Here is a 26062-nt window from a genome sequence, read left to right on the forward strand (position 1 = left end):
CTAGGATGGTCTCCATTGGGGGATGGGAGAATGACTGAAGGGAAATACCTGAGCCTGTAACATGAGAACCCAGGAGGGGGCTGGGGCGAGGTGACACCTTTGCCCGGGAAACTGAACAAAGGCTGGGGGAGGGGTCGCTGAAGGCAGACTCTGGGAAGCTGGCTGGTGAGGTGGCTGGAGGCAGGGAGGGCTCTGACCTCTGGAGGGGGCCTGGGGTGCCCGAGGACCCCAAGATGGACCTAACTGAGGGGTATCCTGTTGTCTGTGCCTGCAAGACCTGTCTCGGACTGTATTCCCGTCATCTAAATAAACCTTCTGCTTTACTGGCTGGCTGAGAGTCACAGTCGATCTCAGGAAGCCGGGGGTGCAGGGCCCTGTGTTCCCCCATACTCCGTGACAACTGGTGGCAGCGGTGGGATCTACTGCACCCCGTGGACGGCGCTTCCTGCAGTAAGTGACTGGGGAGCAGTAAAACGAAGGGGGATTGACGGGGACCAGGCGTGCTGAGGAGTCAGAGAGAGACGGTTATCACCCCTGGGAGTGTGTGACCAGCGAGAAGGACTTTTGCAGTAACAGGGTCCCCCGGGGGATCGCAGCGAGTGGTCCCAGGGGCGGAGGAGTCTGCAGCTCGACCCTGGCAGAGAGGTGGTGACCTCGAGAAGGGCTGGCACACTAGGGGTCTCCCTGGAGACTGTGGGGAGCGGTGAGCACACAGGCCTGTGAGTGGCCAGCAGGAAGATGTATGCCAAGCGGCTTAAGAGCGACCTGGTGGAGCTGTGCAAGCAGAGGGGGGTGCACATTGGGAGGCTCACCAAAGAACAGCTCATTGCCCAGCTGGAGAAGGGAGATCGCGCGAATGAACTGATCCCTGTCTCTGAGGGAAGCAGCCTGGCAGATGCAGCGCAGGCCCCAGTGTCTGTCCCATCTGGGAGTGGTCAGCCGGCTGCTGAGGGCTTCCCGAGACCCCTCCTTCCTATGCCTAGGGGAAGGGTGGGGAGGAGCCCAGCAAATACCGAGGGCGCAGGGACCCCCCCGGCCAGCAGGGGATCCTCCCGGCAACGCTCGCCGGCCAGCAGGGGATCCTCCCGGCCACGCGCAGCATCCGTGGAGCGGAATGGGCTGGAATGGGAAAAAGAGCTAAAACTGAGAGAGCTGGAGGATCGGGAACACCAGAGACAGCATGAACGGGAGGAGAAAGAGAAACTGAGGCAGCATGAACGGGAGGAGAAAGAGAAACTGAGGCAGCATGAACGGGAGGAGAATGAGAGACAGAGGCATCATGAACTGGAACTGGCGAGGCTGAAGGGCCGCGAGCCCCCGGCTGCGGTGAGTGAGGGGGGACCCAGGACTGCACGAAGCTTTGATAAGTGCATCCTGGCCCCACGTAAGGAGGGGGAGGACATGGATGACTTCCTGGATGTCTTTGAGACGGCCTGCGAGCTGCACCAGGTTCATCCTGCAGACAAACTCCGGGCTCTCACCCCCTTACTGGACCCCAAAGCCTTGGCCTTGTACCGCCAACTGGAAGAGGCGGAAAAAAGGGACTATGAACTATTCAAAAAGGCCCTGCTACGTGAGTTTGGGCTGACTTCTGAGATGTACCGGGAAAGGTTCCGGAGTCAGGATAAAACCCCGGAGATCTCATATCTGCAACTAGCCGTCCGCATGGAAGGATACGCCAGCAAGTGGGCTGCTGGGGCCCAGACAAAGGAGGACCTGGTTAAACTGCTGGTACTGGAGCAACTGTATGAGCGGTGCCCATCCAACCTGAGGCTGTGGTTGGTGGACAAAAAGCCAGAGAACCCGCGACATGCAGGCCGGCTGGCCGATGAGTTTGTAAAGAGCCGGTCAGGGGCTGGCAGGGAGGAGTCCCAAAGGAACAGTCCCACCTCAACGCAGAGCGAGAGTCACCATGGGCCATCCCAGCGGGAAAATGCGGAGAAACCCCACCAAAGGGGAAGATCCAGCGTCAGGTCCATCCAACCCACTCGAGGGGACCCCTGGGACATGGTCTGCTATCACTGTGACCAAAGAGGTCACATACGGGCCCAGTGCCCCAGGCTCAGGGACAGACTGAGCAGACCAAACCCACAGAGGGTTGACTGGGTAGAGACCCAGCCGGCAAGAGAGAGCAGGTGGCCATCCCTGTCCCAGCTGCTGAGTTCCAGGCCGAGGTGCAGAAAGACCCCTCCTTACGGAAGATAAGGGACCTGGCCGACCTCGGTGCGGTACAGACCATGGGGAGAGGTGGCCGGAAAAGGTTCCTGTGGGAGAAGGGGTTCCTGTACCGAGAATGGGCTCCCCCAGGGAAAATGGAGTCAGGGGGGATCAGGAGGCAGCTGGTGGTACCCCAGAAGTATCGCCGCCAGCTGCTGTACCGGGCCCATGACATTCCCCTCTCAGGGCACCAGGGAACCTGGCGTACCCAGCAGAGGCTGCTACGGAGCTTTTACTGGCCTGGGGTCTTTATTACTGTCCGGCAGTACTGCCGATCCTGTGACCCCTGTCAGAGGGGAAGGAAGGCCCGGGACAAGGGGAATACGGCTTTAGGACCCTTGCCCAGCATAGAGGAGCCTTTCCAGAGGGCGGCCAGGGTAAAAAGGGGGGCTCTGAACCAAGAGAGCCCGAAGCACAGACCTCCAGACTGGAGCGCTGGGAGAAGACCGCAGCCCAGTTGGAACCCCAGGGGTATTGGGGTGGGAAAAGGGCACAGGCCGCATAACCCTTCCCCCATGCGAACTGCGAATGCCCTCGAGCACCCCCGACCTAAGGGGGGGAGTGAAACTGGAGGGGCCTGGTGTAATTCTCACCAAGGAATGGGAGGGATGCTGGGGCATCCATGGGAACGGGGGTAGGTTCGAACTTCCCCGGGTCACTGGCTAAAGTGACCCCGCTCAGTTCGGTCTCGAAGGGGGGAGATGTGACGAACTGGGACTGTTCTTACTGTGATCTGTAAGTGCTGACAGGGGAGTGTGGCTAGGATGGTCTCCATTGGGGGATGGGAGAATGACTGAAGGGAAATACCTGAGCCTGTAACATGAGAACCCAGGAGGGGGCTGGGGCGAGGTGACACCTTTGCCCGGGAAACTGAACAAAGGCTGTGGGAGGGGTCGCTGAAGGCAGACTCTGGGAAGCTGGCTGGTGAGGTGGCTGGAGGCAGGGAGGGCTCTGACCTCTGGAGGGGGCCTGGGGTGCCCGAGGACCCCAAGATGGACCTAACTGAGGGGTATCCTGTTGTCTGTGCCTGCAAGACCTGTCTCGGACTGTATTCCCGTCATCTAAATAAACCTTCTGCTTTACTGGCTGGCTGAGAGTCACAGTCGATCTCAGGAAGCCGGGGGTGCAGGGCCCTGTGTTCCCCCATACTCCGTGACAGTCTACAACAGTAACTGTTTGTTCAAATGAAAATTTTTTTATTTGGGGATTGGAGACATGTTGTTTTCTTAGACTCACAGTTGGTGTTGTGTTTTGAGTTCCGTTTCAGTCCTGCAGCAAACCACGTTGAATTTCATTCATCAAAGCATTAATCTACGGAATACTTTTTTCCCTTGTCTTTCTGTCCACCAAAACAAACCACAATACTTACCCAGAAAAAATTATAGTTTTTTGCCCTGATTTTTCACCTGTTTTTGTTGTGGTGGTAATAAACACTGATAAATTCCCATGAAAAATGAAATAAATTAAAAACTGAAAACCAAGGGCCCTAGTCATACTTCACTTCCCTATTTGCTACACCAGCGTTTCTCAAATGTGGCCACCACGGGCTTTTCTTGCGGCCACTGTTACCCGCACAAAATTCTCTGTTACTCACACACTCTAGGGCACCCCCTGTACCCTGTTCCTAGGGCTCAGGCGTAACCCTGCAGGTTTGCAGGACCTTTTATCAGTGAAAGAGCCCTACACAGTAATATTGTCCATAACCTCTATTTATTAACAATCACCAAAAACAAACTGCACACGCTACACATAAGAACATAAGAATGGCCCTATTGGGTCAGACCAAAAAGGTCCATCTAGCCCAGTATCCTGTCTTCCAACAGTGGCCTGTGCCAGGTGCCCCAGAAGGAATGAACAGAACAGGTCATCATCAAGTCATACATCCCCTGTCGCTCATTCCCAGTGTTCACCACTCCCAATAAGACAGATGAACTTTTCTTGATGGCCAGGATCAGGTCCATCTAGGGGACTCCAGTTTCTGCCCGGTGTCATTGGCAGAGTGTTGAGGTCTGGCAGCTCTGATCTTTGGGGCGGTGTCCTGGAGCTGGTTCCCAAAGAACTTCCTTTTGGACCCCAGTTTATATAGTGAAATTTGAGTCCTTTTTAGCTGTACCTTAACCAATCGTTATGCTAAAATTTTACTAACCAATCCTAACACAGTGTAACAAAAATTCTTTAACCAATCCTACCCCACCGCCTTAATTAATTTACACCTAGCAAAATTAACAATGTAACAGACAGAAACAATTATAGAACCAGACAGATAAACAATAGGGAAGTGAGGACTATAATGACAAAACAATAAAGAAATGAGGATTTCACAACCCCAACTATTGATAAGTGATTTCTTGTCAGACAGAATGCCATCAAACACCATTTTCTTTAACCATCTTTAGATCTGTTTCTTTATCTGGTGATAGTGGTGCCATTAGGACGGGGTCTCCTTCTTACCAGTCTGATATTACACTATTGTAATGTAATGTAGATGCAATGTGAGGATGTGACTTCCTGCTTCTCAGATAATGGCCGCTGCTCGGCTGCTCTTTTAATCTGGCTGCGGACAAAGGCTTTAGGCCTTACAATCTGGCTGCAGACAAAGACCTTCTCCTTACACTACAGCCTCCCGGGCTGTGATGGGGAGGCAGGGCAAAGTAGCTCCCCCTCCCCGTTGCTCCTGGATGCACTGCCTTGGTGAACGTGCTGGGGCCACCAGCAGGGGTTGGGCCCTGCCCCCCTCCAGAGACACCTGGGGCACAATGCTGGAGGATCAGGCAGTCAGTGAGTTCCCCACTTTCCCGGGGTGGCGGGGCTCAGGCTTTGGGCTTTAGCCCTGGGGTGGTGGGGTAGCTCTGGATACGGGGCTTCGGGCTCCAGCCCCAGGCTCTGGCTGTGTGGCGGCAGGCTCCAGGCTCCGGCCACATGGTTTTGGGTTCCATCCCTGGCCCCCGTCCTCAAGGCAGGAGGCTTCGGGCTCTGGCAGCAGAGCTTCAGGCTACAGACGGCCGCTGTCTCCTCCTACCACCCACCTTCATCTCCGCTGACCCCACTGCCTCCCCCGACCCTCCCTCCAGGGCTTAATTTGTCCCCAGGCTTGGCAGGGCTTATTAAATCTGCGAAAGGTGATACTTGTATGTTTGTTAATATCACTTCTCACAACAGACTTACTAGCTAGCACTAAATAAATTACAGTGATTTGGACGTGTCTACGTGCATATGTATTTGGTTTTCCTAAAGCTAATTAAGTATTTTAGGAAAGTGCGAGTGGCCACCAGCAAGAGTTGGTGGCGGCATTCTGAGGCCACCAACAAATTTGTCCTGGACCAGGTTAGCCCTTTTGCCACAGCAGCTGGGAGCTCATTTGTGGCTTTCAGGATCCCTCTGTTCCGTGGCCTTGTGAGGGTTAATTCCCACATGCAAAAATAACAGGGCTGGTTTAGAGCGAAGGTTGCCAGAGGGATCAAAGGCAGGGATGAAAGTAACTTGAAGGACTTACCGGTAAGCCGGAGTCCTGAGCGGGGGCGTGGCCTCAATTAGAAGAGGCGGGGCCTTTCAAAATGTAAAGGCCCTGGGGCTCCGGCTGCAGAGGTGGCTGGGAACCCTGGGGCTCAGGGGAGAATTAAAGGGCCCGGGGCTCCAGCTGCCGCGGAGCTCTGGGCCCTTTAAATCACGGCGGGAGCCCGGCTGCCGCTAACCCGGAGTGTCAGGGCTCGAGCAGGGATTTAAAGGGCCTGCAGCTCCCCGCAGCAGCTGGAGCCCTTTAAATCACCGCCGGAGAAGCCGGTCCAGTCGGGCACGGCTTACAGGCTCTTGCCGGTACGCTGCACCGGACCGGACCGACTTACTTTCACCTCTGATCCTAGGACTGGAAGGGACCTCGCAAGGTCGTCTAGTCCAGTCGCTGCACTCATGGCAGGACCAAGTATTATTTAGCCCATCCCTGACAGGTATTTGTCCAACCTGCTCTTAAAGAATCTCGGAGATTGCACAACCTCCCTAGGCAATTCATTCCAGAGCTTAGCAGCATCCCAGCAGGACTAGCCGAGACAAGGGCTAAGGCTACACTCGCCGAAGCGCGAGTGTAGTCGCGCCGCCAGCGCTGCGAGAGCTCTCCACCTCTCCGAGGGGAGTAGCTTGCAGCGCTGCGAGGGAGCGTGCAGCGCTGCAGGCGCTGATTACACTAGCGCTCTACAGCGCTGCACTCGCTGCGCTCAGGGGGGGTGTTTTTTCACACCCCTGAGCGCAGCGAGTGCAGCGCTGCAAAGTGCCAGTGTAGCCAAGGCCAAGGAAGATCATACAGAGTTAATCATCAACACTATCCATTCCTCATTTCCCCTTTTCTTTACCTGGCCCTGCTTCTGCCATTACCATGGTCATCCTGAACAGCCAATGGGAGAAGGAGTGGGAGGGCTCAGGAGAAAAAGGGCAGAGGGGGCTGAAATGCTGCAGTGCCATCAATCACTGGGTCCTACAGATGCTCACTGTATGGGGTAGGTGCAATGCATTTATCTCGCTGCAGCTGCTTGGAATCAGGGTAAGTGATGGTTTGTGTCCATCGGAAATTTTGGGGGTGGGGGGGTTTAGTGGATTTCTTAAAGGGATGTGGTTGTTGGAGGCAGAAGAGGGAAAACCCCCTTCAAGCCCCCAATGTGTGTCAGGGAAAACACCCGAGAAGGGACTGAGGGTTGGACATCTGGGGGGAGCGGATCCGAGGGAGGAGAAAAGGTGTGTTCAGGGCGGTGAATTGGCCCAGCCCAGCAGGGGGCAGCGCTCGGCTTGGTGGCGTTTCTCTGTGTCAGGCTGACTCTGGGAAGCTGTAGCTGATCGGCTGTAGGATGGCAGGGGTTGGTCTGTGTGGAACAAAGAGCCGGGCGCTGGCAGCACCTTCCAGCATCACCGCCCCCAGCTCAGCTCTGGCCCTGTCCCAGCGGAGTTTGGCAGGCTGGCGCCTCGTGTGACTGATCGCTCAGAACAAAAGAAATGAGTGTGTGTGGTGAGGGGGAGCACAGAGCCCTGTGGGGGGATGGGACATTGTGGGGTGCTGGTATGTGGGGAGGGAGACGCACAGAGGCCCTGGCATGGGGGCAGAATGGGGGATCCTTGTATCTGGGGAGGGAGGAATTTGGGGGCACACAGAGCAGCCTTGTCTTATAACAGGCTTATTCAAAGCGATACAAGCTACGAAAGTGAGATCTTGGAAGAGTGTTGCCGTTTTCATAATGTAATAAAAATACTGTAATGATTAATAGTGTGTAATAAGCATGTCATAAGAACAAATTTTATATTTCCCAGATCACTACTTCTATAACTTATACTCAGGTAAAAGAGAAAAGGAGGGATAGCTCAGTGGTTTGAGCATTGGCCTGCTAAACCCAGGGTTGTGAGTTTAATCCTTGAGGGGGCCACTTAGGGATCTGGGGCAAAAATCAGTACTTGGTCCTGCTAGTGAAGGCAGGGGGCTGGACTCGATGACCTTTCGAGGTCCCTTCCAGCTCTATGAGATATACCTATCTCCATATTTTATTTTAAAAAATCCCTGGAAATATTCATTTTTAGGAGGGGTTTGCGAGACTCGACATTTTAGTGAAAGGGGTTTGCAGGTTGTTAATGTTTGGGAACCAGTGACCTAGGACTTGAGCGTCTACACTTATTTGTAACCCAGGTTAGCAATTGTTCAACCCTGGGTCCCACCCCAAGGCTCCAGTGTCTGCAATGCACTATGCAGGCCCGAGTCCAACCACCCATATCCCAGACTTCGTAGCACCCTGCCAAAATGTGGCCCCTCTAGCCCTTTGTTCATGGTGCAGTGTGGGAAAACTTGACTGTCCAGAGGACAAAGAAAGTTGGCCTGTGGGATTGTGGGATACTTTTGACTCCCAGAGCACGAGTCCAGTGGGGCTGCATCTACACAGCAAAGCAATAGGGCTTGAACCCTGGGTCCTGGCTTGAATCAGGTTCAGGCCTTCTACCCCAGTGGAACCCTGGGTCAGCATGATTTGTGTGTTGACGGAAGAGGAGTTAGCCTTGAGCCTGAGTTGGAACCCTGGGCTTACATTGCAGTGTGGACATACTAGAACCTGATCCCAAACCCTGTTTCTGTTAAGGTCACTGAGTGCTGGATCTGGGCTGGCAGAACCACAGTAGGTGGGTAACAGCCTAAGGTTGGGCTACTGAGGATTTGTTTCCTAGGGGACTTTAAATGACTTGTGTTTATAACTAGGCCTGGTGGACGTTGATGATTTTCATAATTTTGACAGATAATATTGATGTTTATTTTAAAGCTTTTTTTAAAAAAGATTTTTATCAATTTTAAATGTTCACAGCTGTGCAAAATTATGGGTTTTAGGCCTTTTTAAAATGTTTATTTAAATGCTCGCCGTTGTGGGAAATTAATTGGGGGAGGGGGAGTCAGACAATAATTAATGACAATAGATGTTGAGATTTAAACAATTAAAGCTTTATAACGCTTAAAACACAAATTTCAACATCTCATGTCAAAACATACAAGGGAAATACACGTCAAACAAACCCCAATCAGTTCTCAAGCAGCATTTTCCTGACTTTGCCTGTCTGTGAAGCTCAATAATTGTGGCTGGAAGTATTTTGTCATCCGTTTGTGCATGTGCGGTGAAATTGACCTTTATTGACAGTGGCAGATAAAAATCGAATTCTGAGTCTATTTATACTGCACGAATGGCTCCGGGAGGAAAGCTGGCTGGGATAAAAGAGACATTCAGGAGACTGGAAAATGGTTCCATTGCAGAACATTCTCTGCTTCCAAGTGGGTGCAGAGGGGCACGTGTTTGCGCCTGCAAATGTGTATGTTTGTGTCATTGTTGCTGTGTGTGGTTTTTTTCAGTGTCCTCATCCTTTGCAGGAACCAATCCCTGTACAGCATGCTCTACCCACGCACTATGTTTAACTTTACTCTTTACCTCATATTTACACTCCTGATGTCTCTCGCCATTGTTTTCTTGTTGTTAACAAATGGTTCCCCGGGTGTTCTCCCTCTTATCATAGCTAGTGCAGACATTCTCTCTTCTAGCTTACTGTCCCATTTGCTTATCTTAGCGCAAGCATTTCTGCTGATCTAGTTACCTAGGATTACCATACGTCCGGTTTTCCCCGGACATGTCCGGCTTTTTTGTAATCAAACCCCCGTCCGGGGGGGGATTGCTAAAAAGCCGAACATGTCCAGGGAAGATGCCGGCCGGGCACTTCCCCTCCCGCGGCTGCTCTGCTCCTCCCCTGTATCTTCGGCTCTGTTTAAGAGCCGAGCTGCCGCGCTATGGGCTTCAGGCAGCCCCCTTGCCTCCAGACCCCGAGCCGCCGGCCGGGCACTTCCCCTCCCGGGCTCCGGCGGCTCGGGGTCCAGAGGCATGGGGGCTGCCCGAAGCCGGTAGCGCTGGGGCAGCTCGGCTCTTTAACAGAGCCGAAGAGTCAGGGGAGGAGCAGAGCGGCTGGAGCACAGGAGGAGGGGAAGTGCCCGGCCAGCTGCTCTTCTCCTCCCCTGACTCTTCGGCTCTGTTAAAGAGCCGAGCTGCCCAAGCGCTACCGGCTTCGGGCAGCCCCCTTGCCTCCGGACCCCGAGCCGCCGGAGCCCGGGAGGGGAAGTGCCCGGCCGGGGGCACAGGGTCCGGAGGCATGGGGGCTGCCCGAAGCCCGAGTGCTACCGGCTTCACGGTTTGCCGGGCAGCCTCCAGACCCTGCGCCCCCGGCTGGGCGCTTCCCCTCCCGGGCTCCAGCTGCGCTGGGGAAGCGCTGGCCGGGGGCGCAGGGTCTGGGGGCTGCCCGGCAAACCGTGAAGCCGGTAGCGCTCGGGCAGCCCTTTTCACGTGGGAGGGAGGAGGGGGCAGAGTTAGGGCGGGGAAGGGGTGGAGTTGGGGCGGGGCTGTGGGTGGGGAAATGGGCGGGGCCAGGGCCCGTGGAGGATCCTCTTTTTTTATTTGTTAAATATGGTAACCCTAAGTTACCTCCCTAATCTTGTCTTCCAAGAAATGAGGCCTCCCCCATGTTTCATAACTTGTAGCTGAACATGAGTAATGTTGGCTTATCACCGGGGTATGTGTGAAATTTTTCACATGCATCGTTTATTTGCTGTAAAATGCTGTTTCAGTTGACCAGAAGCTATTTGCAAATTTGACACCATTTCACTGAATAGTTTGGCCATTTCCCACCCCTCCCCCCCCGTCCCCCGCCCCTTGACATTCACAGGGGATGGAGCAGGGATTTTTCCCTCCTCGGTGACTGGTTCCATAGCCTGGTGGCTGGGACATTCTCACATGCTCTCTGGCCAAGTGACGATCTGAATACTTTATATGGCATCAGCAGGAGCAATTGGGAGGTACCTGCCCTAGGACACCCCACAGCCCGACTGTCTCCCAGGAGCTGCTCTAACCACAGGGATAACGGTGCACGACACCCTCCATCTGTTTTGTGAATCTAGTCCTGTAAAAAGGCCGGGGAAGAGGGGTCCTGGTGATTCTGTCTCTTCACCAGGGGTAGCTGCTGCTGACCTGATCGTGTTGGACCCCACCTGCTCCCCAGCCCGATCCCTGGAGCTTCAGTGGCTGCTCCAACCCCTTTCCCATCCTGCTCTTGTCTCTGCCCCCAGCAGTTGCAAACCCCCCAGCCTGAGCGGCCTGACGCGCAGGGGCAGAAACAGATCAGCCCCTGCACTATTTCCATTGCGGAGGGGGCGCTATCTCATGCCCCCTTCCCCACCCACAGCCGTTCTGCCACCCCTGCCTGGGGGGAGGGTTATAGAAATACCTGCAGGAACTAAAATCACTGGGCGGGGGGTCAATTAATGCAAAACACTGACCAGGTAAATGACTCTGGAGAAGTACCGTCCCCCGGGAAATTGCAACTGGTTTTGATCGGATTCAACTGTCTGTTAACTGATCATTTATATTCTTCTGCTGCTTGTTTTTTCCTTTTCTTCCCTGGCAACTAATGCAAATGTCTGTGCGCATGCAAACGTGGTTGCTAGGAGTCAGGCCAACGAATAACAGGTGCATCACATTGTATCCTGTTTCTTGTGCTTTTAAACAAATTCCTTAGCCAATTTCTTAGTTTATAGCCTGGTTTTCTTCAGGAGGTGAGTCTGAATGGGAGGGTGGGAAAGGTTTTAGGCAGACGCTCTGCAATGACGCAGGCTGCCTGGCTTCCTGACCGGTCTTCTAAGCACTAGCCAGGCCTGGGGCTGTTTGGCCTACAAAAGCGGACACCATCCAGTGCATTGAGTCCAGTGTTGGCGTAAGCTAGGACAGCTCTGTCTCAAAGTCCTGGGACATCAACGGGCCCCAGTTCCAGCCCTGTCCATTGCCATGGGCACACTGCACATCCTACCCCCACGGAGTTTGGTGCCAGGCTGCGTATCGACGTTGCAGACAGAGCAGCTTTGGGGGATAATGCTGGTTGCTTTGAAGTGCCTACTGCGGGTTTCATGTTCTGCAGCTGCTGTTACTAGGGGAACACGCTGCTGGGTGGGTTGATCTCGCATCCGATTTAGGGCTTGTCTACACTGGCACTTTCTTGCTCAGGGGTGTGAAAAAACACCCCCTGAGCGATGCAAGTTTCAGCGCTGTAAAGCGCCAGTGTAGACAGTGCACCAGCGCTGGGAGCTGTTCCTCATTTTAGCAGAGCTCTTTGTTCAGAGTTAGGAGCAAACACATTCTGGGGATTCTTTACCCACCGCATCATGACAACCTGGCTTGCTTTTTAAGCAACCCGGCAAATGATGGGCCCAGTTCACGCAGCCCATTTATACCAGCGCAGCATAGACACAAAGCCTGGCACCAAACTGTGGTGGTAAGACTTGCTCGTGACAACCGAAGGGTCTGGAACTGGGGCCCATTGACGTCCCACGACTCTGAGACAGAGCGGACAAGATTGATGGATTCCAAGGCCAGAAGGGACCATTGTGATTGTGTAGCCCGAGCTCCGGAATAGCACCGGCCAGAGAGCGGCCCTGGATGAATTCCGGTTAGAACTAGAGCAGAGGGTTTAGAAAAACATCCAATCCTGATTCAGATAATAAAAAGGGACCAATTCCAGACTCTTTAACGTGTTACTAGTAATATATAGAACCAAGGCCCTTTCTTTTTTTATTTTGATTTTGTTTAAAAGTCCCCGGGAATTTATCAGTATTTATTACAAAAATTTTTAAAACAGAGATGAAAATGACTGCAAAAATTAACATCACAGTTTTCTGGTTAAATATTGGGGGACAGAAAAAAAAGCAACAAGTAGAGGAAAGTGGGAGTATTGAAAGGAAAATCAGTTTAACGCTGTGGTTTGTATTATGAACTGTACATAGTACATACATGTAGGCACTCACATACGTGTGTGTTTTTCACTTTAATAGACAGCCTCGTATTTACACTTAGACTAACTCATTATTAACGTGAACACACCAACCTAATGTAATGTACTGGATTTTTTTTTAAATGTAATTAGTATTTTTGTGTACTGGAGAGGTCCAATACTGGTTTAAAAAATCCCAACCAAATAGCTTTTGTAAAACCCTGGAATTTTTCAGTTAAAACTGAAAACAAATGGCATTCCGTATAATAAGCATTAAAATAAGCATTCAGCCAGAAACTCAGCCAGCCAAACACCTACAGAAACTGCTTCCCAATTCTTCATTGTTCATGTAATTGGTGGTTTCAGGAGGGGCGCGAGATTTTAACACCTGCCAAAGAAGAAATTTAGTTCAGCTGCTTTCACCACTTCCAATGTATTGTGTTATTGCCCCTCCCGCTTTCCTTATCCAGCTCTCCAATTTGTCCTTGCCTGGCTAGAGAGTAGTCGGTTGTGAGATACGTTGTATCTACCCCCCAGCAGCTGCTTGAGTCAACCACAACTCCCAACTGCTGTTTTCTGACGGTTGGCCCTGAATCACGGAGCCTCCAACTGCCTGTTCAGTTCGGCAGATGCAGGTGTCATGGGGGTTGTTCTTAGACCCCGTTCATTATGGAGGGGGAGAATAACGCTTGCCTCAGACTCTCACAACTCACTCATATCGGCGCCTCCCCGGCAGTGCGGGATTCATCTGCTGATCTCTGGCCTGTACGCTCGTGCCCTCCTGCCCACCCACCAGACGCACACGCAGCCCTATAGACTCAGAGACCTGAAGGCCAGGAGGGCCCATCATGATCATTCAGTCTGATCTCCTGCACATCACAGGCCAGAGAACCTCACCCACCCACTCCTGTAACAGACCCCGAACCTTTGGCTGAGCCACTGACGTCCTCACATCATGGTTTAAAAACTTCAAGTGACAGAGAATCCACCATTTACACTAGTTCAAACCTGCAAGTGACCCGTGCCCCAGGCTGCAGAGGAAGATGAAACCTCCCCAGGGTCTCTGCCAAGCTGAGCTGGGGGAAAATTCCTTCCTGACCCCAAATCTTGTGACCAGTTAGACCTTGAGCATGTGGGCGAGACCCACCAGACAGACGCCTGTAGTAACTCCGAGCCCTCCCCAGCTAGTATCCCATCACGGGCCATTGGAGATATTTGCTAATAGCAGTCATGGATGGCCCACATGCCACTGTAGGCAACCTCATTGTACCCCCCCCCCCCCCAATTTATCAAGCTCAGTCTTAAAACAAGTTATTTTGTTGTCCACGCTGCTCCCCTCAGAAGACTGTTTTAGAACTAAACTCCTCTGGTGATTAGAAATTTTCATCTAATTTCAAAACTAAATTTATTGATGGCCAGTTTATATCCATTTTTTCTTGTGCCAACATTGGTCCTTGACTTAAATAACTCCTCTCCCTCCCTGGTATTGATCTCTCTAATGTATTTATAGAGAGCAATCCTATCTCCCCTCAGCCTTCGTTTGGTTAGGCTAAACAAGTCAAGCTCCTTAAATCTCCTCTCGTAAGGTAGGTCCTCCATGCCTCAGATCGTCCTAGTAGCCCTTCTCTGCATCTGTTCTAGTCTGAATTCATCTTTCTTAAACATGGGAGACCACAGTATTCCAGGTGAGGTCTCACCAGTGCTTTGTATAATCAGAGAATCGTTGGACTGGAAGAGACCTCGAGAGGTCATCTAGTTCAGTCCCCTGCACTCAAGGCAGGACTAAGTATTATCTGCCCATCCCTGACAGGTTTTTGTCTAACCTGCTGTTAATAATCTTCAATGATGGAGATTCCACAAGTTTCCTAGGCAATTTATGCCAGTGCTTAACCCCCCTGACAGTTAGTACTGACTAATGGTACGAACACTTCCCTGTTTCTACTGGAAATATCTTGCCTAATGCACCCTAGGATTGGTGGCTCATAGTCATCCTCACTGCCCAGCTGCTTATCTCTCACAAGAAACTACTCAGGCGGCTTAATCGCCTGACTCCAGAGACGTGTCCCGTTCGTGGAGAGCTAGCGAAGATAGGTGCCTCGTTCCAGCCTGGACTTAGGTGCCAAACTCCCGGAGGGGGGCAGGGCTTAGGACACACCCCTCTCATTAGCATTGGCTGGAGTAGGCATCTCCCTGCCCAGCATGCTGGCTGTTGTGAATCCCATTCTACGGCGCCTACCTCTCCCCATTCAGTGTGTCGGGAGCTGGGGAACCTAACCCAGGGGTGGTGGATCCTGGTGCTGTGCCTGAGATTTTTCTAGGCATCTGAAAGTTAGGGGTTGTGACTCTCAGCAGCACGACACCCTTTGTGGGGCCAGGCCCCCCTGCCTTGAAGAGAGGAAGGATGGTCCAGTCGTTAGGACGTTAACCTGGGACCTGCAAAACCTGGCTTTGATTTCCTGCTCCGCCACTGATACCTGGGGTGAGTCACCTGGGCCTGATCTTCATTGGTATTTACATGCCTATTTCCCATTGAAATCTATCTGGGGCGCAGTTCCCGATCTGTAACACGAGGGTAGAATCATAGAATCATAGAATATCAGGGTTGGAAGGGACCTCAGGAGGTCATCTAGTCCAACCCCCTGCTCAAAGCAGGACCAATTCCCAACTAAATCATCCCAGCCAGGGCTTTGTCAAGCCGGGCCTTAAAAACCTCCAAGGAAGGAGATTCCACCACCTCCCTAGGTAACCCATTCCAGTGCTTCACCACCCTCCTAGTGAAACAGTGTTTCCTAATATCCAACCTAGACCTCTCCCACTGCAACTTGAGACCATTGCTCCTTGTTCTGTCATCTGTCATGGGTAAAAGCACTGCCCTGCCTTGTAGGCTTAAATGCATTAAAAGATTGTGGTGACTAGTGCGACGTTGCACTCCATATGATTTTATGAAAATATGCTAATGTGTGAATATGATGTAACTGGAATATGCTTCGTGCAAAAGGTGTCTTGTAAGGTATCATTACAAAGCTTATAATCTCCTGAGTGTGTGTGACGTTCCCCTCTGGTGTTGTCTGGACCAGTGATCTGCTAGGTCACTCCAATCCTCGACTCTGGGAGCCAGCCTTACCCTGCTCTGCTGTGAGAACCCCCACTCCTGGGCTGTTCACGCACAGCCTCTGGCATGTAAGCTGCTCCCAGCTACTTGCAAGCGAATGACACTAGCCAATATCTCCGGTCCCAGACACAACCCTGGGAACCTCCGTCTTGCAGTGTCCAGTTATGCCCACTGGACGCTGCAATCTTATATGAGTTTGTCAATTTAACAAAGAAATTGATATGTACCAGGCTTGTTATCCCCAGGGGAGTCTCTGACACACTTCAAACCGAATGCACTGCTTCAGGTAGAACAAACAAACAGATTTATTAACTATAAAGGTAGATTTAAGTGATTATAAGTCAAAGCACAACAAGTCAGATTTGGTCAAATAAAATAAAAGCAAAACACATTCTAAGCTGATTTTAACATTTTCATTGTCCTTACAAACTTAGATGCTTCTCACCACAGGCTGGCTGCTCTTCAGCCAGGCTCTCCCCTTTGATCAGCGCTTCAGTCAATGATGGTGGTGGTGTCTGTAGATGTAGGAGGAAGAGAGTGAGCATGGCAAAATGTCTCTCCCTTTTATCATGTCCTTTCTTCCCTCCTGGCTTTGCCCTCCCCCTTCAGAGTCAGGTGAGCATTACCTCATCACAGTTTCAAACTGACCAAAGGAAGGGGATGACTCCCTCCAGGGTCTAACAGATTATTTTGTTGCTGCCTAAGCCAGTGTCCATTGTTCCTGTGAGGCTGGGCTGGGTTTGTCCCATCCATGCCCTGACGAGGTGTGAACTGCCTCTCTGTTCTTGGAGAGTTTTTGCATGGGTTTGCTAAGCCATGAGGATACATTTTCAGCCTCATAACTATATACATTAAATTATAATCTTAATATTTCTCCCCACTACAGCCCCAGGGCAGCCTGCACCCCAAACTCCTCATCCCTGGCCCCACCCCAGAGCCCACAGACCCCTGCACCCCAACTGAACCCGTCACAGTGGGACCTCCTATTACTCCCAAGCAGAATCTGCTGGAGGAGCAGTCTCTGGGTGTTGTCACTGATATTACAGCAGTGCCTAGAGGCCTTAAGCTTTAGACTCATAGAAATGGAGGACTGGAAGGGACCTGGAGAGGTCATCCAGTGCAGTCCCCTGTGCTGAGACAGGGCCAAGTAAACCTAGACCGTCCCTGACAGCCGTTTGTCCAGCCTGTTCTTAAAAGCTCCAATGACGGGGATTCCACAACCCCCCTTGGGAGTTTTTCCAGAGCTGAACTGCCCTTAGATTTAGAAAATTTTCCCTAATATGGAATCTAAATCTCCCTTGCTGCAGATTAAAGCCCATCACTTCTCGTCCTATCTTCAGTGGCCGTGGAGAACAATTGATCCCTGACCTCTGTATAACAGCCCTGCACATGGTTTAAGACAAATAAAATCAGCATGTTTTGCATAGTTACAGTCTCAGCTTAATCCCCTCCCCCCCCTCACCAGCCGGCCGCCCGTGTTCTGTGGGTGTTGCAGCAGATCTGAGTCGAAAGGAAGGTATTGTAGGGACTTTCTGTGTTTTGCTGGGGATGTTTTATACCTCAATAAGGGGGGAGCCTGGAGATGTTTGCAGGGGTAAGAGGCTGGATATCATTGGCAGAGCAATGGCGATGTCCCTGGTATGATGAAATAGCAGGTTGGCTAGGAAGTGAGGGGCAAAAGGGTGAAGAACTGTGACAGAGTGAAGCGGAAAACTGCTTCGCCAACCCTCGGTCACTCCAGCTCCAATGAAGGGGGGTGAATGGAGCTCGGTAGAGCACCTGGCCCTGATTGGGGAAGCTCTAACAGGCTGGGGCTGGATAAGAGCCCAGGGGAAGGAAGCCAGGGGGGAAGCTGGAAAGAGGAAAGGCAGTGAGGGGAAGCAGAGAGAACTTGCCCCCTCTCTCCTGCCGGGGGACTGCGAGAAGGGGACCAGCGTATGGTGATACAGGCTGTGCTCCCACCACCTAACAGGCTGTAAGTAAAAGCACCAGGTGGGCACTGCACCTGAAGGTCTCTGGGTGACTTTCTCAGCCCAGCGGGGGCAGGAGCCAGGAGGGTCCTGCAGTGACGCTGTTACAGGAACCTTAAAGGCATAGAGGAGAAGCTTGTGTCTAACGCTGTAGAGCAGTGGGAGAGGCCAGAGAGGCGTCTAGGTTGGCAGGGTAACAAACTCTAAGGGTAACCGTCACTGGAGGTTTTTAGGAACAGGTTAGACAGACGCCTGTCAGGGCTGGTCTAGGTTTACTTAGTCCTGCCACAGCGCAAGGGGCTGGACTTGATGAGCTCTTGAGGTCCTGTCCAGTCCAACATTGCTGGGACTCTGTTCTCAGCAGCCGCGTTGTGAATGATGTGGAGAAGGGGTGAGCTCTGTTCTCTGTGTGTGTGTCTGTGTGAGAGAGAGGGGGGATGGAGGGAGTGAGGCAGGGGGGACAGTGGGGGAGCGAGTGTAAAGAATATTGACATCAATATGAAAGACACTTTATGCTGCCAGAGTAAACATTTATATTTAGTACCCAGACCACTGTGTGCACTAAAAACAAAACCCCCATCAAAACCGAACGCTCCCCAGCACGCCCTGTTCTGTTCTCCTCCGGGGCCGGGATGAGAGAGGGAACGAATCCCATGTCTCCGACAGCTGCTCATGTCGTGCAGCAATGAGGAGAGGAGAAGAACAGAATTTATATGGCAATGTCTGGAGACTTGTTGGGATCAGAGCCCCTTTGCCCTGGCAGTTTTACAGACAGAGTTAAGTCCCTTCCCCGAAGAGCTTGTAGTCTGAATAGACACAAAACAGACCAGCAGCTGGGGCCTTGGCTAGAACGTGCAAATAAAAATAGTGAAGAATGGAATAGCTTTTTAGTGATGTGGTTGGTTGTGATTGGCTGCAGTCTCACACGTGTGTGTTACTTACCTAGTTAAGTTTAATGCCACAGCTGCGTCTTGACTGTTTTTACCCCTAACAGTTTTAGTTTCATTCTATTTATATGATATGAAAGTTCCCCAGTTAATTCTGTGTGACAGGCCCGGCTCTGTGTTTAATCACAATCCGGGGGTCAGTGGGCATAAATTTAGGGCTACGCACGCCCCTCAATGCACAGCAAGGTTCCCGCTAGCGTCAGTGGCAGCCTGCAAGGAGATGAAGGGGAAAATCCGTTCTTGATGAAATAGCAGAATTCTGAGTTATGGTCATTTCTGTTGTTGCCTGTTCCGCCTCACTCACTCGTGTGTGGGTGCCAAGCAGTTTATCCCCCCACCACCCATGGAAAAGTGATTACAATTTTTTTCCCCATGTTGACAAGGCCTTAATCACAAGGCCACCCTCTGTCTCCAATAAGGCCTCAAGGGCATCAGCTGCTACCCTGGATACAAGAAGGCTCTGTTCCCCCTTGTTAGCTCAGCAGTGCGGGAAGAAGGGCTATTAGGTGCTGGGCTCTTTGGAGAATCCGACCCCCATGGGGTGGGTTCACTTTCTTTGCAGCTGCAGCCCGTTGCTGACTCACTCAATTTGTGATCCATTCGCACCCTCAGCTCTGTTTCACAGTACAACCCCCGAGCCAGCTAGTCCCCAGGTTGTAGTTGTGCGTCTGATTTTTCCTTCCTGTGTGCAGTATGTTGTGCTTATCTTTACTGAATTTCATCTTGTTGAATTCAGACCAATTCTCCTATTTGTCAAGGTCGTTTTGAATTCTCATCCAGCCCTCCAAAGTGCCTGTGATCCTCCCAGCGTGGTGTCAGCCACAGATTTTACAAGCATGCTCTCCACTCCGTTATCCAAGTCATTCATGGAAATAATTAATTGTACCTGAGACAGGACCCTGATGGACCCCACTAGATCCATGTAGACGTTCCTGCCCTGAAGCTCGGTGAGAAGGGTGGGTCTCCGAGCCCATGCAATTTTTTGTGCCATAGCACAAGCCCGAGTCTGTAGTCCCGGGCTCTGAGACTCGCTGCCGTGGGTGTTGTTTTGCAGTGTAGACGTACCCTGGGTCATTACTTAGTGCCTGGAACCTGCCCACTTTGCAGTGACAATGCAGGCGAAATCATCTCTGAACTGTTAGCGATTAACTTCAAGATCTCATGGAAGGTGGATGAGGTCCCATAGGAATGGAGAAGGGCAAACATAAGACCTACCTTTAAAAAGGGGAAGAAAGAGGACCCAGGGAATTATAGATCGGTCAGTCTAACTGATTTACATGATAGCCCTGCCTAGGGGCCCCATTGTGTAGGTGCCTGCACAGATGGTACTTACCCCACCCGACCGACAGGCTGGCATGTCTGGCTCAACAAGGCAGGGTTCTGGAGTCCCAAGCTGGCAGGGAAAATGGGCTTAGAGGTAAATTCAGCACATCAGGTGACAGCCCCAAGGGGGTTTCTGTGATCGAACCCGTCACAGTACTTACCTTTAAAAAGGGGAAGAAAGAGGACCCAGGGAATTATAGACCAGTCAGTCTAACTTCGATCCCTGGAAAGGGACTAGAACAAATGATTAAACAATCAGTTTGTAAGCCCCTAGCCTTACATGAATTCTCACAAGCACGTGACATTCTCACAAGCAAACTGAGGAATGTGGTCTAGATGAAATTACTATAAGGTGGGTGCACAACTGGTTGAAAGACTGACCTCAGAGTAGTTAGCAGTGGTTTGCTGTCCAGCTGAGAGGATGTATCTAGTAGGGTTTAGCAGGGGTCAGTTGTAGGTCAGGTGCTATTCATTATTTTCATTAATTACCTGGATAATGGAGTGGAGCGAATGCTTATAAAATGGGAGGCTGATACCAAGCCGGGAGGGGTTGCATGCACTTTGGAGGACAAGATTAGAATTCAAAATGACCTTGATTAATTGGAGAATTGGTCTGAAATCAGCAAGATTAAATTCAATAAGGATTTATTGAATATATGTGTGGCAAAGTGCTACACATAAGAAGGAAAAAAATTAAATGGACAACTATAAACTGGGGAATAACTGGCCAGGTGGTCGTAGTGGGGGGAAAGGATCTGGGGGTTCTAGTGGATCAAAAACTTGAATGTGAGACAACAATGTGATGCAGTTTCAAAAAAGGCTTTAATATCATTCCGGGGTGGGGTGCATGAACACGAGTGCCGTGTGGAAGGCAGAGGAGGTCATTGTCCAGCTCTGTTCGGTGCTGTTGAGACCTCATCTGGGGCACTGTGCCCAATTCTGGACATTAAGAAAGATGTGGACAATTTGGGAGAGTTCAGAGGAGAGCAACAAAAGTGATAAAAGGTTTAGAAAACCCGACTTATGGGGAAAGGATGAAAGAATTGGACATGTTTAGTCATGAGAAGAGAAGGCTGAGGGGGGGACCTGATAGCCTGCAAATATGTTAAGGGCTGTTATAAAGAGGACTGTGATCAATTGTTCTTCATGGCCATCACCTGCTGTTACTTTACTGGTTGTATTATTACTGTGGGGTCTAGAGGCCCTAACGGAGACCAGGACCCCACTGTGCTGGGCACAGAACAGACACACACACTCAGAATCAGGGAGCTTGCAAGTGAACTGCACCAGAAAGAAAGGGGCAGGTGGGGAAACTGAGGCACAGAGCTGGGACTTGCTCAAGGTCACCCAGCAAAGCAGTGGCACAGCTGCAAACAGAATTGAGCTCTCCTGAGTCCCAGTGTGGTACCCTGGCTACTAGACCATCCTGTCCCATAGGAGTGCATGGGTGCTGAAGGAGATAGAAACAGGAAGGGGGTATCCTGTCTGCACCAGCCCTTCAGAGTGCCTGTGGTCCTCCCAGCTTGGTGTCAGGTGCAAATTTTACAAGCATACTCTCCACTCTGTTATCCAAGTCATTTGTGGATATAATGAATTGCTCCTGAGGCAGGACCTGCTGGACCCCACTAGACCCCTCCTCCCAGTCTGGCAGCGAACCAGTGAAAACCACTCTGTGCATACGGTCTGTCACCCAGTTGGGCACCAACCTCATAGCAATCTCATCTAGACCACGCTTCCCTAGCTTGCTTATGACAGTCATGTGGGACCATGTCAGACGTCTTACTAATGTGCTCCCATGACTGGAAGTGGAAATTAGTCAAATTCAGGCTGGAAATAAGACATATATTTTGAACAGGGAAGGGAATTAACCACTGGAACAGCTTACACAGAGTCACAGTGGAATGATTTTTGGGATACGTCTCTGGCTTGGAGAGAAGAGCCTCCAGTCTGTCTCCATCCTGCATTTGTATCAGTTTACATTTTGGAGGGGGGAGGGGGCGAGTTGCTAATTAAAGCCCAGTTCTGCAAATAGACGCCTCCACTGAAGCAGCAGACTCTCAACTGGCATTTTCATTGTTTGCAATATAGCCCTGCCTATGGCCCCATTGTGTGGGTGCCTGCACAGATGGTACCTGCCCCACCCGACCCACAGGCTCAAATCGTAGCAACAGTCGAGAGGCAGGCAAAAAAGTCCTGACAACAATGTAGCAACCGGTGACTGAAACAGATGGCGTGAGTGCAGTGAGCACGATTTAGGTAGCCGGTGATCGTCACAGCTTGTCCCTGGCCTAGCAACAGTGCCGCAACTGTGCAATATCTCTTGAGGGGACAGAGCTGGGGGCGCAGAGAACCCCTGCCAGGGGGGTTAGTGATGGTAATCTAGTAGTTACCCCTGTTTATTAGCCTGAGGTAGAACTTGGGGTTCGTTTGCCTGTTTGACTTTTGATATTCTTACGTCCTCACTAACACGGGTGAACAAAGACTCTGTGTGTTGCATCTGCCTGCGGCCAGGTGGGGTTTATAGCACACGATGAGACAAGAGAAGGAAGAGAGTGAAAGTCTCGCTGGGGATGGTGGGAGTTTGACGTACGAGCGGACACCTGCTCGACTCCTCTCCCAAGCCAAGGTCAAGTAACCAGTCGGGAGTGGAGGGAGGGGTGTGTGGGTGGGTGGGGGGGCATAAGAAAGGCTAAAAGCCAAAGAAACGGTGACCCTGCCTGGCCGAAACACACCCTCACTCCTTACCCTGGAAGGTGGGTGAGGTCCCATAGGAATGGAGAAGGGCCAACATAGGACCTACCTTTAAAAAGGGAAAGAAAGTAGACCCAGGGAATTATAGACCAGTCAGTCTAACTTCGATCCCTGGAAAGGGACTAGAACAAATGATTAAACAATCAATGTGTAAGCCCCTAGACTAGAGGATAACAGGGTAATAAGTAATAGTCAACATGGATTTGTCAAAAAAAAAAAAAAAACATACTAAACCAACCTAATTTCCTTCTTTTAACAGGGTCACTGACCTAGTGGAGAAGCAGGAGACGTGATATATCTTGATTTTAGTACGGCATTTGACATAGTCCCACGTGACATTCTCACAAGCAAACTGCGGAATGTGGTCTAGATGAAATTACTATAAGGTGGGTGAACAACTGGTTGAAAGACTGAACTCAGAGTAGTTATCAGTGGTTTGCTGTCCAGCTGAGAGGACTTTAGAGGAGAGCAACAAAAGTGATAAAAGGTTTAGAAAACCTGACTTAGCCAGGATGGGTAAGGAATGGTGTCCCTAGCCTCTGTTTGTCAGAGGGTGGATGGAGATGGATGGCAGGAGAGAGATCACTTGATCATACCTGTTGACTCCCTCTGGGGGCACTGGCATTGGCCACTGTCGGTGGACAGGATACTGGGCTGGATGGACCTTTGGTCTGACCCAAGCATGGCCGTTCTTATGTTCCTATGACTTATGGCAGTGGTCCCCAACCTTTCCGTGGGGCAGGCGCCAGACGACTAGATGCTGAGGAACACAGTCGCCGGACAAGCAGCCGCCGAAATGCCGCCGAGAAGCGGCAATGCCAAGAAGTGTCGCCGCCGAAATGCCACCAACAAGCAGTGTCATCAAGAGGTGTCGCTGCCGAAATGCAGCCGAAAATCGGCGATATTTCAGCGGTGACGCCTCTTGACTTTGCCGCTTCTCGGCGGCATTTTGGCGACAGCTTGTCCGGCACCGCACTGGGGACCCCTGACTTATGGGGAAAGGATGAAAGAATTGGACATGTTTAATTGTGAGAAGAGAAGGCTGAGGGGGGACCTGATAACAGCCTGCAAATACGTTAAGGGCTGTTATCAAGAGGATTGTGATCAATTGTTCTCCATGGCCACTGATGGCAGGACGAGAAGTAAGGCACTGAATCTGCAGCAAGGGAGATTCAGCTGAGATATTAGGAAAAAATATAACTCAGAGGAGAGTTAAGCTCTGGAACAGGCTTCCAGGGGAGGTTGTGGAACCCCCGTCACTGGAGGTGTTTAAGACCAGGTTGGACAAACACCTGTCAGGGACGGTCTAGGTTTACTTGGTCTTGCTCAGTGCAGGGGGCTGGACTTGATGACCTGTGAGGTCCCTTCCTGCCCGACATTTTTCGGATCCTATGATTTGATGAACTGGCTCTTTGAGGAGCTCAGGGGTAATTTGCCTCCTTGGATTTTTGCTTTTAAGCATTGTCAATCCGAAATATTTGTTGATTGAAAATGCCGTCAGCCCTGGCTCTGGCTGCCGTTCCACCCTGGCTCAGTAAATGCACAGCACGTAACAATGGCTCCAAAGCCCCATCGACGTTAAAGACTCAAGTTCAAGCAAAGGTCTCGCTCCACCAATCCCACCTGAAAACGTCTGGGAGAAAGGAAACTAGGTCCATGAAGTGGGAGTGAGGTGAAAGTTCTAGCATTTAGGAACTGTGATTGTAACACAGGTCAAGTCAGCCGCCCCTTCCTCATTAAACCAGCACCAGACGTTCAGCTGAAGTGCCTCAGCTGAGCTCCGTGATGTGTCACCTGTCACCTCTCACCCACCATCACCTGCTGTTACTTTACTGGTTGTATTATTACCGTGGGGTCTAGAGGCCCTAACTGAGACCAGGACCCCACTGTGCTGGGCACAGAACAGACACACACACTCAGAGGCAGGGAGTTTGCAAGTGAAATGCACCAGAAAGAAAGGGGCAGATGGGGAAATTGAGGCACGGGGGGGACTTGCCCAAGGTCACCCAGCAAAGCAGTGGCAGAGCTGCAAACAGATTTGAGCTCTCCTGAGTCCCAGCGTGGTACCCTGGCTACTTAGGGTGACCAGATGTCCCAATTTTATAGGGCTAGTCCCAATATTTGGGGCTTTTTCTTATATAGTCACCTATTGCCCCCCCACCCCTGTCACGATTTTTCACACTTGCTGTCTGGTCACCTTATCGCTGCTAGACCATCCTGTCCCATAGGAGTGCATGGGTGCTGAAGTAGATAGAAACAGGAAGGGGGCATCCTGTCTGCACCAGCCAGAAAGGAGGGGGAGCTGCGAAGGAGGCTGTTCAACCCAAGCCTGGAAGAGGAGGATGGAGCTTGCCTCTGCTTTTAGCTCCCCCTTCCTTTAACCCCTGGAGTTCTGACAAGTAGAAGGGACAAGGGGAGATGTGTGTGTGGGGGGGTGTCATAGAATCATAGAATATCAGGGTTGGAAGAGATCTCAGGAGGTTCTAGTCCAACCCCCTGCTCAAAGCAGGACCAATTCCCAACTAAATCATCCCAGCCAGGGCTTTGTCAAGCCTGACCTTAAAAACCTCTAAGGAAGGAGATTCCACCACCTCCCTAGGTAACCCATTCCAGTGCTTCACCACCCTCCTAGTGAAAACGTTTTTCCTAATATCCAACCTAAACCTCCCCCACTGCAACTTGAGACCATTACTCCTTGTTCTATCATCTGGTACCACTGAGAACAGTCTAGATCCATCCTCTTTGGAACCCCCTTTCAGGTAGTTGAAAGCAGCTATCAAATCCCCCCTCATTCTTCTCTTCTGCAGACTAAACAATCCCAGTTCCCTCAGCCTCTCCTCATAACTCATGTGCTCCAGCCCCCTAATCATTTTTGTTGCTCTCCGCTGGACTCTTTCCAATTTCTTCACATCCTTCTTGTAGTGTGGGGCCCAAAACTGGACACAGTACTCCAGATGAGGCCTCACCAATGTCGAATAGAGGGGAACGATCACGTCCCTCGATCTGCTGGCAATGCCCCTACTTATACAGCCCAGAATGTAGTTAGCCTTCTTGGCAACAAGGGCACACTGTTGACTCATATCCAGCTTCTCGTCCACTGTGACCCCTAGGTCCTTTTCTGCAGAACTGCTTCCTAGCCATTCGGCCCCTAGTCTGTAACAGTACATGGGATTCTTCCGTCTTAAGTGCAGGACTCTGCACTTGTCCTTGTTGAACCTCATCAGGTTTCTTTTGGCCCAATCCTCTAATTTGTCTAGGTCCCTCTGTATCCTATCCCTACCCTCTAGTGTATCTACCACTCCTTCCAGTTTAGTGTCATCTGCAAACTTGCTGAGAGTGCAGTCCACGCCATCCTCCAGATCATTAATGAAGATATTGAACAAAACCGGCCCCAGGACCGACCCCTGGGGCACTCCACTTGAAACCGGCTGCCAACT

At 51.2% G+C, this 26062-nt stretch overlaps 1 protein-coding gene across 2 annotated transcripts in view; it reads left to right on the forward strand.

The window, feature by feature from the left end:
- The first annotated feature begins 14736 nt into the window (after window positions 1–14736).
- LOC135887916 (C-type lectin domain family 2 member D-like) overlaps window positions 14737–26062 on the forward strand; it is a 51279-nt gene continuing 39953 nt past the window's right edge. For both annotated transcript variants that reach the window (XM_065415714.1, XM_065415715.1), the window contains exons 1-2: window positions 14737–15001; window positions 22885–23011. The gene's annotated coding sequence lies outside the window, so the exon portion shown is untranslated. The remainder of the gene's footprint in view (window positions 15002–22884; window positions 23012–26062) is intronic.

This window comes from Emys orbicularis, chromosome 13 (assembly GCF_028017835.1).
Source record: "Emys orbicularis isolate rEmyOrb1 chromosome 13, rEmyOrb1.hap1, whole genome shotgun sequence".
NCBI classification, from domain to species: domain Eukaryota; kingdom Metazoa; phylum Chordata; order Testudines; family Emydidae; genus Emys; species Emys orbicularis.